Source organism: Podarcis melisellensis (assembly GCF_964234715.1).
Source record: "Podarcis melisellensis genome assembly, chromosome: 3".
In the NCBI taxonomy this organism is placed as follows: domain Eukaryota; kingdom Metazoa; phylum Chordata; class Lepidosauria; order Squamata; family Lacertidae; genus Podarcis; species Podarcis melisellensis.
This window is the reverse complement of record NC_138530.1, coordinates 7,583,285-7,599,577: the sequence shown is the minus strand read 5'-3', so window position 1 is coordinate 7,599,577 and position 16,293 is coordinate 7,583,285. Positions and strand designations below refer to the sequence as shown.

Below are 16,293 nucleotides of genomic sequence, written 5' to 3'. Positions count from 1 at the left end.
CCTCCTTCCAATAAAATTAGGTTGAAGGGTGGATGATTTTGTAAGTACAGTTTGGTGATCCTTGTTCTTTGAGGTCAGCATATGAGCCATGCCTGCTGACCATACAGGAAAAAAACTATATCTTTCAAGAAAATCTTAGAAACAGAATAATTCTTTTTTCCAAACCAGTGAACCCTGAGTATAGTCTTAGAATAATGTAATGGCAATGTACCGTATTTTAGTTCCTCTTACTGGAACACTGCTTCTTGCAAAGGAATGATGCAACAAAACTCTGACATTTTGCAAATGACATTAAAGTACACGTGGAAAAGTAGCACAGAGTGCCATAAATAGATGAGCACTTGGCTTTCCTTAAGGGCTCTGGAACTTGGTAGTGCTCTGCTTGGGTGTCCATTTCTCACTGGCCTCCAAGGAATCCTAATGAAAGTTCCACCATGCAAGTCTGCTGTCCATTCATAGCTACCATTTTATTGATGCTCCTGGTTTCTCCAGGTAAGTCTAATACCAGAACTGTAAGCCATCAGATTTCAGTTGCAGAACTATAGCAGTAAAGGAGAATGGAGGACATCTAGAATTGGGGCAGGCAACCGGGTGGCTATAGGCTAAATCTGCCCTTCTGGAGATACACAGACACAGCCCTACGAAGTATTCATCATGGTGTAGTAAAAATGGTATGATGTCATGAATTCTCATAATTACCTACTATCACAAATGGATTTGCAAAATTCTGTTTTAGTAAATTGTGACTGAGCACTATCTGCTATTCTCCAATTGTTTAGTGGTGAGCCATGCAAAATCGCATTTTGAACGGATGTATTTGGCATTCAGAGATTGTCTGTGGATTGGAGGATTTCCTTCTACAGTCTGCAGGGGTCTAATGCCGAAATGTCTTCCCCAGAGGCAAGGAGCTTGCTAAAAAGCACCCAGCAGGGATGAATCCTCCATTCACCAACTCTTGAATGTATTCCCAAGAGAGCAAGAAGGGTTGATCTGTCTGCCCCAAGTTTGCAAAGTCTGTGCTGTTGAGTTTTGGCTTTGACACCATGTTCCCACTTCTTCACCTTTCCCATACTGTAGACCTATAACCAGAAACCAATCACAGCAACATATCATGCTGCAATCGCAACTCTGGCTGGAGTTTAAGGACACCTGTACCCTAAATGCCATACAATAGTCTGACCATATATTTCATAAGTCCTGAATAAGGTGTGAATATATTTTGGCAAACCTGTTCTGTTTCTCCTCTCTTTTCTTTCCAAACCCACTCTACTATATGTTTTTAAAAAACAGACTAGTCAATTATGTCGAAATATTTCTATTTTTTTCATCTATTGCTCCTTCTCCTATGCTATCATGGGATAAATGCAAGGAATTAGCAAGGAATTCACTGCCAGGTCTACCATAAAATGGAATACATTGAGGGCCATCTTGATAATGGTCCAGAAAGATGCATGAAATGTATGGGTGCTTGTAGAAAGGATCGAAGGAGCAAGATTATTTTTTTCTGGCCCTGGTAGGTGGCATATGAACCAATGGCTTCAGGAAACAATAAAGGAGATTGTAGGGCTGTGGGTTAAACCAAAGAGCCCAGGAGTTGCCGATCAGAAGATCGGTGGTTTGAATCCCGGTGATGGGGTGAGCTCCCATTGTTTGGTCGCTGCTCCTGCCAACCTAGCAGTTCGAAAGCACGTCAAAGTGCAAGTAGATAAATAGGTACTGCTCTGGTGGGAAGGTAAACAGCATTTCTGTGCACTGCTCTGGTTCGCCAGAAGCAGCTTAGTCATGTTAACCACATGACCCACATGACCCGGCCAGTAAAGCTAGATGAGCGCCGCAACCCTAGAGTCGGTCACGACTGGACCTAATGGTCAGGGGTCCCTTTGCCTTTAACTAAGCATCAGGAGGAACTTTCTCACAGTAACAGCTGTTCTAAACCTCCCTCAGGAGGTTTTTAAGGAGAGGTTGGGTGGCCATCTGTTATGGATGTTTTAGCTGAGCCTCCTGGACAAAGTATTCCAGGTGTGGTCTGACCAAGGCAGAACAGAGTTGTACTATTACTTCCCTTTGTCTTGTCACTATACTTTTGTTGATGCAGCCTAGAAGAGCAGTAGCTTTTTTTTGGCAACAGCTGTATCACATTGTTGATTGATGTTAAACTTGACTAACTGTGTACTAAGACCCCTCGATGCTTTTCACATGTACTACTGGCAAGCCAGGTGTCCCCATCTTATATTTGTGCATCTGGTTATTCCTGCCTAAGTGTAGAAACTTACATTTGTACCAGGTATTCCCCCGAAATCTACAGTATGGTCTGCCTCCTCCTCAGGATCTATTTAAAACTCTCCTGATCAGGTTCACAAGACTCTTAGCAAACAGATTCTTTTCAACCACTTTGAGGTTCAGCCCATCTCTTGCCAGAAGTACTTCCTCAAGGAGGTGGAGACCACAGTCCAAGAAGCCAAACCCTTCCTGATGACAAAACCTACACAGTCATTGGTTTACTTTCCGTATTTTCCTCTATTTTCCTGGCCCCAACCTTCAACATGGAGTGATGAAAAAAACATTAAGTTGAAAGCTGTGTCTGGAAGTCTCATTTGAAGCTACATGAATAAACAAGGGATTGTAGTCAGTGGCCTTTATAAGATTCGACAGCTTCTCTGCTGCATCATGATTTTTTGCGCCTGGAAGACAGCAAATTTACCCGGACATTCTGTTACCTCCACACACTGCTGCCTCTGTCCCACTCAATAGGAAATAACCTAACACCATAAAATGTCTCTTTCTCTTCTGAAGAATGTCAGGAATCATTCTTTACACTGTCTCCTATAGCCTAATCAGTGTGCTCTGAGATATTCAACAGCTGTGACTGCTCCGCTAGCCCAGAATCGGAAAATAGCTACCAGGATTATCTATTTTAGAACATTGTCAAACTGGGTGGTCAGTAGTTGCCTGAGTATTCTCTGTCTGTCTGTCTCTCTCTCTCTCTCTCTCTGATTTATTGCAATAATGTCCCTGAAAAAGAGGAGACTGAGATCTGATGCTAGTACAGGTAAAGGTAAAGGGACTCCTGACCATTAGGTCCAGTCGTGGCGGACTCTGGGGTTGCGGCGCTCATCTCCCTTTATTGGCCGAGGGAGCTGGCGTACAGCTTCCGGGTCATGTGGCCAGCATGACTAAGTCTCTTTTGGCGAACCAGAGCAGCGCACGGAAACGCCGTTTACCTTCCCACCGGAGAGGTACCTATTTATCTACTTGCACTTTGATGTGCTTTTGAACTGCTAGGTTGGCAGGAGAGATCTGATGCTAGCCACCTTCAAATATCTCAAAAGTTGTCACAGACAACAAGATGGAGCAAGTTTGTTTTCTGCTGCTCCAAAGGATAGCATCTGAACTAATGAATTCAAATAAGAAGAAAGGAGATAGTGCCAGTGCCTTCCATTAAGAGTTTGGGTGTAATCCTTGATGCCTCCCTTTCCATGCAGGCACAGGTTACAGCAACAGCCAAGGCAACATTTTTCCATCTTCACCGCATTAAGCAGGTGGTCCCTTACCTTTCCCGCTCTGATCTGGCCATAGTGATCCATGCTACGGTCACCTCCAGGCTTGACTACTGAAATTTGCTCTAAGCGAGGCTGCCCTTGAAACTGTCCCACAAACTCCAGCGGGTGCAGAATGCTGCAGCGAGGCTCCTCACAGGGTCCCTGCCATGGGAGGATATTCACCCAGTGCTTTACCAGTTGCACTGGCTCCCAGTGGAGTATAGGGTCAAGTTCAAGGTGCTGGTCTTGACCTTTAAAGCCCTTTGTGGCTTTGGGCCCTCATTTTTACGGGACCGCCTCTCATGGTATGCCCCACAGAGGACCTTAAGGTCCATGAATAATCATAGTTTAGAGGTCCCGGGCCCTAAGGAAGTCAGACTATCCTCCACCAGGGCCAGGGCCTTTTCAGTGATGGCCCAACCTGGGGGAATGCTCTGTCCCATGAGACTAGGGCGCTTCAGGATTTAACTTCTTTCCGTCGGGCCTGTAAGACAGAGCTATTCCCCCTGGCCTATAATTTGAATTCAGCCTGATCTTTTATTTCCCTTCTCTTCCCTCCCTCTACCCTTTCATGAAGAATACATGCTCTGAGACCCCACAGCTAATTCTCCCCCTGGCTTTCTTGCTGGCCCAAGTAGGACTAACTCAGCCAGCTAGCCCTGGTGACTATCTAATGCTTATTAGAGGGATTTCCCCCAAATTGATTTCTGAACTTTGAATTTTATTTTTATTCAAGTTTTTATAATGTATTTTATGCTGCTTTTACAATTAAGTGTTTTAAATTTGTTGTTCGCCGCCCTGAGCCCGGTTTTCTCAACCGGGAAGGGCGGGATATACATTATTATTATTATTATTATTATTATTATTATTATTATTATTATTATCAACACCATTTTCTCTTTCCAGTTGATGGCTTCAGTGATTTGTCCCTGACAGCAGAAGACCAAGGGATGAAGGGGGCAAACAAGAGAGAAATCCAGGAAACCGACTTTACATTGAAGATACAGGGCCAAGGGGATCATGCTTCTCTAAAGAGATTAGTCAACGAGATCCAATCTTTTCTTACCAAGGATGGGCAAATAAACAATTATAATGTGAACCTGAAAGGCCAAAGCCAACGACATGATGCATTGCTTTTTACATTAACTGTACAAGGCACCGGGGCCGCTGCTTCAGTCCTAAGATTAGTGCAAAATATAAATGATTTCCTCAAAAGAGAAGGCAAAATAACTGATATTACCTTGAGCATACAAGGCCAAGGGATTGGTGCTTCTATTCACCAAAAAATTGAAGAGTTCAATGCTTCCTTGAAAAAAACCAACAAAGGAGAGCAGTGGATCCCGTTTACATTGAACATAGAAAGCCAAGGGAACGATGCTACTCTAAAGCGATTCGTCAAAAAGATCAAGGCTCTTCTTCTTAAGGGGGGGCAAATTACTGATTATTCTCTGAACATTCAAGGCCAAGGCCAAGCAAACCAGGGGATGCGTTTTACAGTCACCATACAAGGCAAAGGGACTGATGCCTCTCTCAAGAGATTAGTGGAAAACACCAATGCCATCCTTCAAGGAGAAGACAAAATGACTGACATTAGCATACGCATACAAGGCCAAGGGATTGGTTCTTCTATCCACCAAATAATCCAACAGTTAAATGCTTCCCTGAACAAGAGGCCTAACTTGGATGTCTCTGCACCTGGAGGAGGAGGCCAGTTTACATTGAACATACAAGCTATAGGGAAAGCACCTGCTCAAGAGAGTTTAGTTCAAAAGATAAATACTATTCTTGGTCAACAAAAGCAAATTACTGATTATTCTGTGAACATGCAAGGCAAAGGCAAAGCGAACCAGCAATCCAGTTTTAAAGTAACCATACAAGGCAAAGGGACTGATGCTTCTCTCAAGAGATTAGTAGAAAATATAAATACTACCCTTGGAAGAGAAGATGAAATATCTCACATTATCCTCAGCATACAAGGCCAAGGGATTCAACCTTCCCTCCATCAGTTAATCTTTGATATCAATGCTTCCCTGAAAGACAAAAAAAACAACTGTTGTTCACCTCACAAAACGAACTAATGGATCCAGTTTACATTGAACATAGAAGGCCAAGGGGATGCTGCTTCTCAAATGAGATTAGAGCAAGAGATCCAGGCTTTTCTTGGCAAGGGACAGCAGGTTACTGATTATTCTGTGAACACACAGGGAGAAGGACAAGGAAACCAGGGGATGCGTTTTACAGTCACCATACAAGGCAAAGGGACTGATGCTTCTCTCAGGAAATTAGTGGAAAACATCAAGGTCTTCCTTCAAAGAGAAGGGGAAATGACTCACATTACCCTCAACATACAAGGTCAAGGGATTAGTGCTTCTCTCCACCAATTCATCCTAGAGATCAATGCTTTCCTGAACAAAAGTCCCAATCAAATTGATGTATCCACAATTTTTCCTTTTATGGTGAGCCTACAAGGCCAAGCAACTGTTCCTACTCTCAACAGGTTACAAGAGGAATTTAATATATTCCTGAAGAAAGAAAAACAAATAACTTTTTCTTCTGTGAATTTACAACACCAGATTATTGATGGTTCAGCCAACAATGGGGATCAGACAGCCCTTTTTATTCTTGTCCTGAAAATACAAGGAACTGCTGCTTCTCTCAGCAGATTAGTCCAAGTGGTCAAAGATTTCCTTAAAGGAGAACAGCAGATTGTGGCTTCTTCCCTAAGCATACAAGGCCAACAAATTGATAGTTCTCTCAACCGATTAATTCAAGAGCTCAATGCTTTCCTGGAGAAACAACATGAAGCAAATGATATTTCAAACAAGAATGGGGATCAGAAGGGCTTTTTTCTTGTGAGCATTCATGGCCATGGGACTGATGCTTCTGTTACCAAACTAGAGCAGACAATTAATGCTTTCCTTAAGAGTGAAAGCCAAATTAGTGGTATTTCCCTGAACATACAAAACCAAAGAGTTGATAGCTCACCCAACAATAAGGGTCAGATGTTGCTTTTTATTCTCAGCATACAAGGTCAAGGAACATATGCTGCTCTCAACAAATTAGTCCAAGAGATTAATAATTTCCTTCAGAGAGAAGACCAAATAACCAATAATTTCCTGAAAATAGATCACCAAAGCACTGGTGAATTATCCAAGGTGGAATGCATTGATGATATCCAAAGAAAATGCTGGGATCGCATGGGTTCTTGTTACAGTAATCCATGTAGCGGGAAATTGAAAGAAAATGGCTCATGTGGTCCAGGATTCTACTGCTGCAAATACATGGCATCAGAAATGATACATGTGTATTAAGTGTCCACGTTTTATGTTCTGGTATTATAATTTGAAAATGAACTCCTCAAAGCGGCATTAGAATGATTTACATTATTTATGCAGTGCTCTTCCAGGGTGTTTAGATAAAACCCACAATTTACACGAGACCCATAACCATATTTATGCACATGTAATCTTCTTGCTTCTGATATGCATGCTGGGAGGAAATCCTGCAACACAATATTTATTCAACTGTGCATTTGATCAAGGGTGGGGGGCTGTCAGGGCAGTAGCCCAGGCGTATTGTATCTTAAACTCTGTGAGCCATTTTTAAAAGATGGGTACAGTCATCCAGATTGTCAGCCATCTCACATAATAAAGACCTCAGGTGGTGATCACTGGGACATTAAAATGCCATCCAGGCTTTACCGCAGACTTGAATAAATCATCTATAATCTGCTAGATGGTGACTTCATACTTGCTTTGTGCAGAGATCTGTCTGTGGCTAAAAAACAAAAATAAGGATTACCTTCTAACAGAGGCTGGTTGCATTTAGTGAGTTAGTATGTGTACTGACAATTTTGTTCAGAGTGGTTCTTTCATCCTTTCATGCCATTCCTTCTTTAGCTACGCTGCATTTTGCCTCTTAACCCAAGGACATGTGTGGTTCTGTCTTGTACAGAGAGCTTACTCTTTTGCTCTAGCCCAGCCCAGCCTAGTATACACCCAACATCTGCTGTCATGAAAACACCTTTAGAGAGCAGGTGTATCACATATTTAAAAGGGGGCATGTCCTGGTAAATGCCCGACTCCCTTTTGCCCCACTTTCATGCATTCACATCAGTAACTGAGCCAGTGGATCTCACGAATGCAGTAAATGACTTTCCGGTGTCAGATTTCCCACTGATGCTTCCAGAGAAAGAGGAGGTACATGTCCTAAGCGATGGGTCAGAAGAACAGTCCCAAAGCCGTCCAAGTCATGAAATGCCTTTTGTGTAAGTCTTTTGATGGGAAGAAATAAATCAGCAGCTGTTTTCCAATGTAATTGACCTCTCGATTTTCAACCACACATCTTCAGTAGAGGCCATCTTGATAGCAGTTCAAAGGCTAAGGATAAAACCTCTGCAATGTACCTTAAATGGCGGAGTTCACATAATTGAATCAGCACCATAACTGATAATTGATTTTCATTGCATGAAACCATGTCAAGGAGGCCCATAAACCATCATCCGCATCCATAGTCAGCTCTCAGTAAGTGATAGAGTCAAGGAAGCTTTTAGGTTCTCCATTCCATTCCCTTTCAAGCAAGTTGACTCATTGGCATGGTGAGGTCCCATCATCACCATGATTCACTGCTCCATCAGTGAGATACAATACAAATTGTTCTTATGGTCGTAGACCAACATTTAAAATCTGAAAAGCGCTTTAGAAAGTTAAGAGGTATTAAAACACAAGGTGAATATAAAAGTCTATAAAAAATTTGAAAGATGCTAAAAGAATCCAAAGGAAGGTTCAGGAACACTGGGCGGGTGTGGAAGAGCACGAAAGGTTGATATATAAAGGCTTTAACTATCATTTACAGAGCACTCTGATATGTTCATTAAAACTGATTTGTCATCCTCCAGAACTCTCGAGCGCTGCTGTGCAGAACCTAGCAACACTGTATGTTGCAACAGGATCAGTATCCGAGAGCAGCAGGGAGGTGTAAAATTGTCCTGTCTGCCCTGGGTAAAGGTAAAGGGTAAAGGGACCCCTGACCATTAGGTCCAGTTGTGGCCGACTCTGGGGTTGTGGCGCTCATCTCCCTTTATTGGCCGAGGGAGCCAGCGTACAGCTTCCGGGTCATGTGGTCAGCATGACTAAGCCGCTTCTGGTGAACCAGAACAGTGCACAGAAATGCTGTTTACCTTCCCACCAGAGCACTACCTATTTATCTACTTGCACTTTGACGTGCTTTTGAACTGCTAGGTTGGCAGGAGCAGGGACCGACCAACGGGAGCTCACCCCATCGCGGGGATTCGAACCGCCAACCTTCTGATCAGCAAGTCCTAGGCTCTGTGATTTAACCCACAGCACTACCCATGTCCCTTGTGTGCCCTGGGTACTTTTGAAATAATGGGAAAATCAGGCTAGTACGAATGTCTTTGTAGTACAGGCACTGGAGAAGGACATGCGCTACCATTTCTATTTGTCCCGAGTCACAGGAACATTGTCTCTCTGGGTAGTCAATCATCCTGTATCTACCTTCAATAACGGCTGAGGGGAGGGCATGACATTGAGCCAGGGTAAAAGCCCTTCGGTGTTTAGGGACTTCGAGTTTAGTTAGATATGCCATAGGGGTGACAAAGTACCTTGTGGATTCCTTGGCTACAAAAGTTGGGGTCCTGGCTAGATCCAATTGGCGCTCTGTGTCCACTACACATTGTTTATTGACTGCTTTGGCTTGATCATATCCCATGCTAAGTAGAAGACCTGGAGAGAAGCCCAGGGATGAGATTTTAGTTGCCACTGCCTGTTTGCATGTCGATTGAAAATCATCATTCATAATTAGTGGGGCAAGGCCATGGGGAAATAAAGATGGTTTAAGCCAATAATTAAGTATGGTCACCCACACTTTAGCCTCCATTTTAATGAAGCCCGTCTCATGTCTCAGAGTAGCATTAGAGAAACATTTTGGGACTTGAAGGAAATTTGGATTGCACAAGTTCTAGCACTGCAAAATTGGAAAAGGGACCCAGCTGGGCACCATGGAGAAGTTGTGCTGTTGGCATGGCTTCAAATAATTTGGGTGCTGCTGGTATATAGTGACTACCTCTTGGTTGTTGTTTTTCAGCAGTATAGTCCCCATGGGCTTTCCTACTACCAGCAGAATGGAAGACTACCCCCAGGTATTTGAAGCAGGAGACCTGCTCAATTTTGTGGCCATCTATGCTCCAGGAGCGGCTCAAAGGCACTTTTGGCAAATGCCATGATTTTAGTTTTCTGATAATTAAGTTCTAGCTGGACCCCCTTGCAGTACTGTATTAATGCTATCAGAGCTCTTTTGAGGCCAATAGGTATTCTTGAAAAAATGCTGCTTCGTCTGCATAGAGAAGAACAGAGATGTGTCTTCCAGCCAGTTGGGGGGGAGCGGAAGTTTATGTTTTGGAAATGGCCCACCATGGAGTTGATATAGAAATTAAATAAGGATGGAGCCAATATGCAGCCTTGCTTGACACTTTTCTCAGTTTCAATGGCATTGGTGAGATGGCCCCGAGGGCTACATCTTACTTTGAGTGAGGTCCCTTCATGTAACATACAAATTAAATAAAGTAGACGTCGGTCTGTTGAGGTGGCCTTCAGTTTTCCCCACAGTGCAGCTCCGGATATGGAGTCAAATGCTGCTTCAAAATCGATAAAAGCAGCATAAAGGGAGGTTGTGTTACGGGAGGAGTGCTTTTCAATAAGATGATGGAGTACTAGGCACTGGTCAAGAGTGGATCAACCTTCCCTAAAGCAAGCTTCCTCCTCTGCAAGTATATTTTCTTGTTCCACCCAGTTGTGGAATTTCTCAGTGAGATACAGTTCTATCCAGCCTGGTTGTGGTGTGGTGTGGTGTCATGCTGCAGCCCCATCACCACCATGTCAACAGCCTCCTGAAGTCTGGCACCATCCCTTTGGCCAACCAACTAAGGAGCTCCCAAGGTATTGGTGGCGATGGTAAGGAACCAACATCTCTTCCAAGATTGGAGCTGTCTCTCTGATGCATACTTTGGCCCTGGCAATCCCCGTCCCCTGCTACTACAGAATTGAAACTAACAGCCATCGCCTCATCATCTTCTATCAATATTCATATCCTAAACATCCTTCTACATACATCAAGAAGGGTTACAGGTCATGAGAAGTGAAACACACATGGCTTCATACTGGTAACTTCATCCCTGCAATCACTTTGGGGTGCCCCTAAGTGCCCAGGACATGTGGGTCTCAATTATCCTATTTTATCACTGTTTCCTTAGCAACCAGGCCTTCAACAGGGTGTTTGATAGTCCTGTCCCTTTCTCACTTCTCCCTGGGCCGTCTCAGTAAGCTTCAAAGAGATGATCGGATTTACACTCCACTGTAATGACATCCTTAATGACCATTTGCGTGTCGAGGTCCCCAGGTCCACCCCAATAACTCACACATCACACCAAAATTTTTGTTTAAGGTTTTTGGCATAATTTTGGCCACAACTTTATTAAAATACAAATTTGTGAGTGGTTGCTTAGGCATTGGTTGCGACTATCTGCCCCCACCATGGGGGACAGCCTGACATTCCGCACGATGCGAAAGTCAGAATGGGGGAATACACTTGGGGGTTACGCGGAGCAGGGAACCTGCCCTCACCCCAAATGCAACCAGGAGCTCATTGCTATGGCCCGAGCCCCCTTGACAGAGTGGACAAGCAATAGTTAGCCCCCAATTCCCTTGCAGCAGCAGCATTAGAGGGGCAGGCACAGCCAATCCATGCCTCTCAACCAACCAAACCATAAACCAATGCCTAACTGCCACTGAGCACTCAAGGTCGCCGCCAGCCACTCACAGCTGCAACCCCACCTTCAAACCCAACACAACAGCATTTAACTTTGTGTCATTTCCCAACGGGGAAAGATGCACACCATCGTCCCTGAAAAGGACGGCCTCCTTGAAGGTGATATTGGGGTGTGCATTCATGGAACCACCATGAGCAATGACTGTTTTAATTGCCACCTTATTAACGTGCTTTCTGGGTCCTTCAGTGGCAGCTGGACAGCGACTGCCACGCCAGGTGCGCCTCTGCAGCAACTGGGACCAAAAAACTTTCACACCCGGTAAAAACTCTGCCAATTCAGCCAGGTCCTTTTGAACTGTAAAATGTAAAGAACAACAGTCCATGGCAGGCAGATCATTTCCCCCTAACTGCAGCACGATAGCTGTAGGGGGCCCCTCCAACCTCACATGCTTCCGAACAAGGGGAAGCAATTCGGCCCACAGCATTCCACGCCTGGACAGCCAAGACACTTGCGCGTGTTGAGGAAGGCCAAGACCAGACTCCCTTGATCTGATACCGGCCCAGTAGACAATGCTGTGGCCCACAATGCGAACAGCAGCCACACCTAAGAGAAGACAAGCAAAATTAAGTATGGGTGATCAATGATGTCTATGCACATATCCACAAAATGCATTGGACTTCCAAAGGCCCATGTTCTTAATTCTTTCTACAGACAGTCCCCAATGAGCTGCTGTAGTGGCAGCACCATTGCGGAAAGAATGAGGGGTGTAACCTGCTGCTTTCACACCACAAGCTGCAATCGCTTTCCGCATCACCTTAGCAAATTGATGCCTAGCCAATGGGGCGCCATCCTCATGAATAAGGAATGGACCCTCCCCCCGTGGCCTGAGATCCAAATACCTGGAGGTATCCTCAACCGGGCAAGGACCCTTATTCCCAGTGGCAGGCAGCCTAAGAGTGGCACCCCTGCCTAACTGGTCTGTCTTCAAATTCCGGATAAACAGGACCACCTCTGAAGGGGATAAAGTTACATCCTGCAAAAGCAGTCCCCTTGACTCTCTGCCGCGGGTGAACTCCAATACCACCTCACCTACCCTCAGGGCGCCAAAAAGGTTAAAGAAAAGGCGGCTGAAAAAAGCCGTGCTACATATTTGAACCAGCAAATGCTCCTCAAGTTTGAGCGCATGCTGGTCAGCAAATCAAAAGTTATAGGCTTCCTTACCACAGGAGATAGAGTGCCCAGCCTACCCCAGCCTTGCACACCACAAATTTGGCGCAAGGGTCTTTATTAAAAAAAGGCTTTGCAGAAAAAGGAAATGGCTGTCGATTGGATCCTGAGCGTCCTGGCCACTCGGCCCAATTGGAAGAGGTGTGCCATCCTATGAAGTTGGAGCCTATTCCAACCGTTCAAGGCCCTGTGCACGACAAACTTTTTTCAAGGGTCTCTGAAAATTAAGCTTCACTATAACAGACATTGCAGCGGACTGAATTCTGATAGTTTTTTCAGCACATCCAATCTGTAGCAGGTGGGCCAAATCCTGCAGGATCTGCTCAGCGTATGGGGGCAAGTTCCTCTGAAGGCCAAGGGCTGTCAACTAAACCCTAAGAAATCAGTACAGGCCTTCTCATAAGAGCTAAAAAGCAGAAGGGGAATGGAAGCTGCTACTCCCTGTAATTACTAATTGTTGTCAAAATGCAACAGGTGGTCCGGAAAAGTCCGGCAATAGCTGAGTGTCTGGAGCCCAGGATCTGAAGCACTCCATCTGAAAATGGGATAGAGTGTCAGCAATATCATTAGAGGATCCCGTAAACAGGTGAGCAGCAAGCACAATATTAAACCTTAAGCAGTGCAGCTCAAAAGCATGAGCGGAGGGGCGGAGACTCCGCTGGAGCATGTGGACTGTTCTGCCAAGATGCTCACCACTGCCTGGTTATCTGACCAAAAGCAGATCCGACAGTCACTGAACTCCTGGTCCAGATGTGAACTGCTACTACAATGGGGAAAACTCAAGCAAAGTTAGGTCACATGCAGCCTCACCACACTAGGCTTGAGGCCATGGCTTTGCACACCAGCAGCACCTGAAATAAAAACCAAAGGCCAAAGATCCAGCAGCATCAGCATGAAGCTGAAAATCGCTGTGCAGGTTCAAGGTATCCTGCCATGTAAGCATACACGAAGGTAAGGGGACCTCGGGCCGCAGGCAGCCTGGCCAAGTGGGAACTGAAGGGGCAGCCTGGGACAACCAATCTGCATGCAAGATTAATTAAATGACCCAGGAAGATCGGATCTGATGAAGCATCACTTGCTTCAGAAGAAGTATTACAAAATAACTTCCTTCCAGGCAGACAGCTTCTCCATAGGCAAGCAGTATGTTTGAGCAACAATATCCCTCTGGATCCCTAAATAATGATTGGTTTGCCCTGCCAGGCTCAAGGCCAGTGTACATGATGAAGAAGGGACCCCAGGCCATGAGACAACCTGGCCAAGCAGGAACTGAAGGGGCAGCCTGGAGCAACCACCCCACGTGCAAAATGTAACTGACCTAGCAAATGATAGGATTTGACAAAGCAACACTTGCTTCAGAAGAAGTATAACAAGAATAACTTCCTTGAAGGCAAGCAGGCAAGCAGATGTTTGAGCAACGGTATCCAGCTAACCCCCAAATACGTTACTGCCTATGAAACACCCAGCTCCTCAGAGGAATAAAGGATGTCTAGGAAGCCTACAGAGGCTGGTGTCACATGAACCAGCCAGTAAAATAATCCAAAAAATGGTACCCCCAGTTAAATGAGTATAGACTCACACTGTTCAATCCAGAAAGGCGCTAAAGGACTCGAGCGCTGCACAGTCTATTGCACAACCCATCGGCATCGCCTTATCAATATAAGGAGCCCCATCCCAATTAAAGTCCAACCACATAAAATCACGGGTGAACCAGCAGCAGCCTAACAGTCAATTCAATATAGCATATTGCCAACAAGGCACCTCTTCCAATTTTGTGGTAAGCTCAACCGCCTGCTCCAAAGACGTGAACTTCGCGAAACAATTCCTTAAGGATAGCGTCATTCACTGAGGTGCCTTTGGGATGCGATAAATAAGGATCAGATGGAATTATATAGGGCTTTCTTAGGGGTCCCACCATACATTCCAATGCAAGCTGCTTCCTAACCTTCTTTCTGGCTACCTTAGGTGGCTCTCTAACTGACTTTTGATTTGCTGTATTCCGAGCCACTGGCTAAAAAGACAGAGGAATCCTAAACCTTGAGAAAACCCTTCCCACAAGCACAAAGTTGCTGACCCATCTAGATACCTTTTAGCCAGGCTTTCAAGGGAGATAATTTTATGGGAATATGGGCCAGAGATAAGGAGCTATTGCTTGCCAGCTCCCAGCCCCCGCTTGGGCAGGGGGCACCTTGTGCTGCCACCATGATGTGTAAAATTTACAGGGCTGACGCTATCCAGAAACCCTTAAACAACAAAGCTGCCACCGGGCCAGCTTCCTGCACACCAGTTTCAGGTTCTACTGCTCAGGGAATTTCCATTTGAAATGTGGAGCTGCGCAAGTGGTCCACACGTCCCCATCCCTACGATCCCAGCAAGCTGTGGGGATGATGGCAGCCCTGTGTCTAACATTCCCATCATAGTGAATTGCTACTTATAGAATCATAGAGTTGGAAGGGACACCAACAATCTTCTAGTCCACTCCCTAATAATAATAATAATAATAATAATTAATATACCCCGCCCATCTAGCTGGGCTTCCCCTGGGTGGCTTCCAACAAAATATTAAAATACAGTAATGCATCAGACATTAAAAGCTTTCCTAAATAAGGCTGCCTTCCAATGTCTTCTAAATGTCTGGTAGTTGACATCTGGTGGGAGGGCTATCCACAGGACAAGTGCCACCACCAAGAAGGCCCTCTGCCCGGCCCCCTGCAACCCATCTTCTGTCCAGGTAGAACGATGGGGGAGCATGCAGCTGTCCCATACAGGGACCAATCCTGCAACCTAGGCATTACTGGCACCATGTGCTGACCCGCTGAGCTAACCAGGATGATCCTTAAAGACCTGGGACAGCCTCACCCTGACCCCATAGAGGTCCAAGGTGACGTCTTAATCATCATCAGAGCCCAGGAATGAAATACCTGCGAGAAAGTGTAAGCATCATCCCTGCTCCTTTTTGCCCTCCTCCTGGATTGCCGCCTCCGAAGAGCTTCCTTGTGGAAGAAGGCACCTGGGGCATCAGCAAGTCATCCTCTGCAGGAGAGACAAGCTCTGGAGGCATCTGCAAAGACCCTGCCACAGTCTGCAAAAAAGTAAGCAATGTGAGGAACCGGTAAAACCAATGCTTCGTGCACCACATGGGGACGCTATTCAGGCCGGAAATTGCTGCCAGAGGTTATCGAATTCTTGAGCAAAGCACTAGGATCACCTGCTAGGCCAGATATAAATGTTTCCAATGAGATAACAGACTTGAGGCAGCCCACCACCTGTCCAGGTACCCCTGCTTGCCCTTTTACAGGGAAGCACCCCCTCAAGAAACCCAATTTTTTTTGGTTTGTTTTGTTATAACAATGGCTAAGTGAGGTATATGAACCCTGTCTCCCAGGACCCAGTCCTGCACTCTAGCCACTAAGCCACAATGGCTCTTCTCTAAAATATTTTCTTTACAATTAAATTACACAGGCTGCAATGTCAGCCTAAAATAATGCAATAAAAACAAGTGCTGCAGTACCCCAGAATGGCCTACGAGAGCAAAGTAGGCCTCAAAAATGGCGCTCCCGCCAAAAAGAAGCAGGGAAGGTGGCGATCACAAGGGGGCCTGCTCCCAGGCCCCAATTAGGCCACGCCTGCCTCCCTGCAGCCCTGGCAGACACCAGGTCGCCCTGCTTCTCAGGGAAGGCCTGCCAAGGCCCAAACCGACCCTTTAAGGAATAGGGCGGGGGGAGCTCACAGCAAGGCCTCCTA

General features: G+C 45.4%; 2 long non-coding RNA genes across 3 annotated transcripts in view; one reads left to right on the top strand and one right to left on the bottom strand.

Moving 5' to 3' along the window:
- LOC309366120 overlaps positions 1–16,293 on the top strand; it is a 167,425-nt gene that overhangs the window by 63,657 nt on the left and 87,475 nt on the right. The window lies entirely within an intron of this gene.
- LOC309366227 lies at positions 12,616–16,229 on the bottom strand. The gene is made up of 2 exons (XR_014166594.1): positions 13,246–16,229; positions 12,616–13,087 (listed from the first exon to the last, which is right to left on the bottom strand). It is a non-coding gene; the product is annotated as an uncharacterized lncRNA (long non-coding RNA).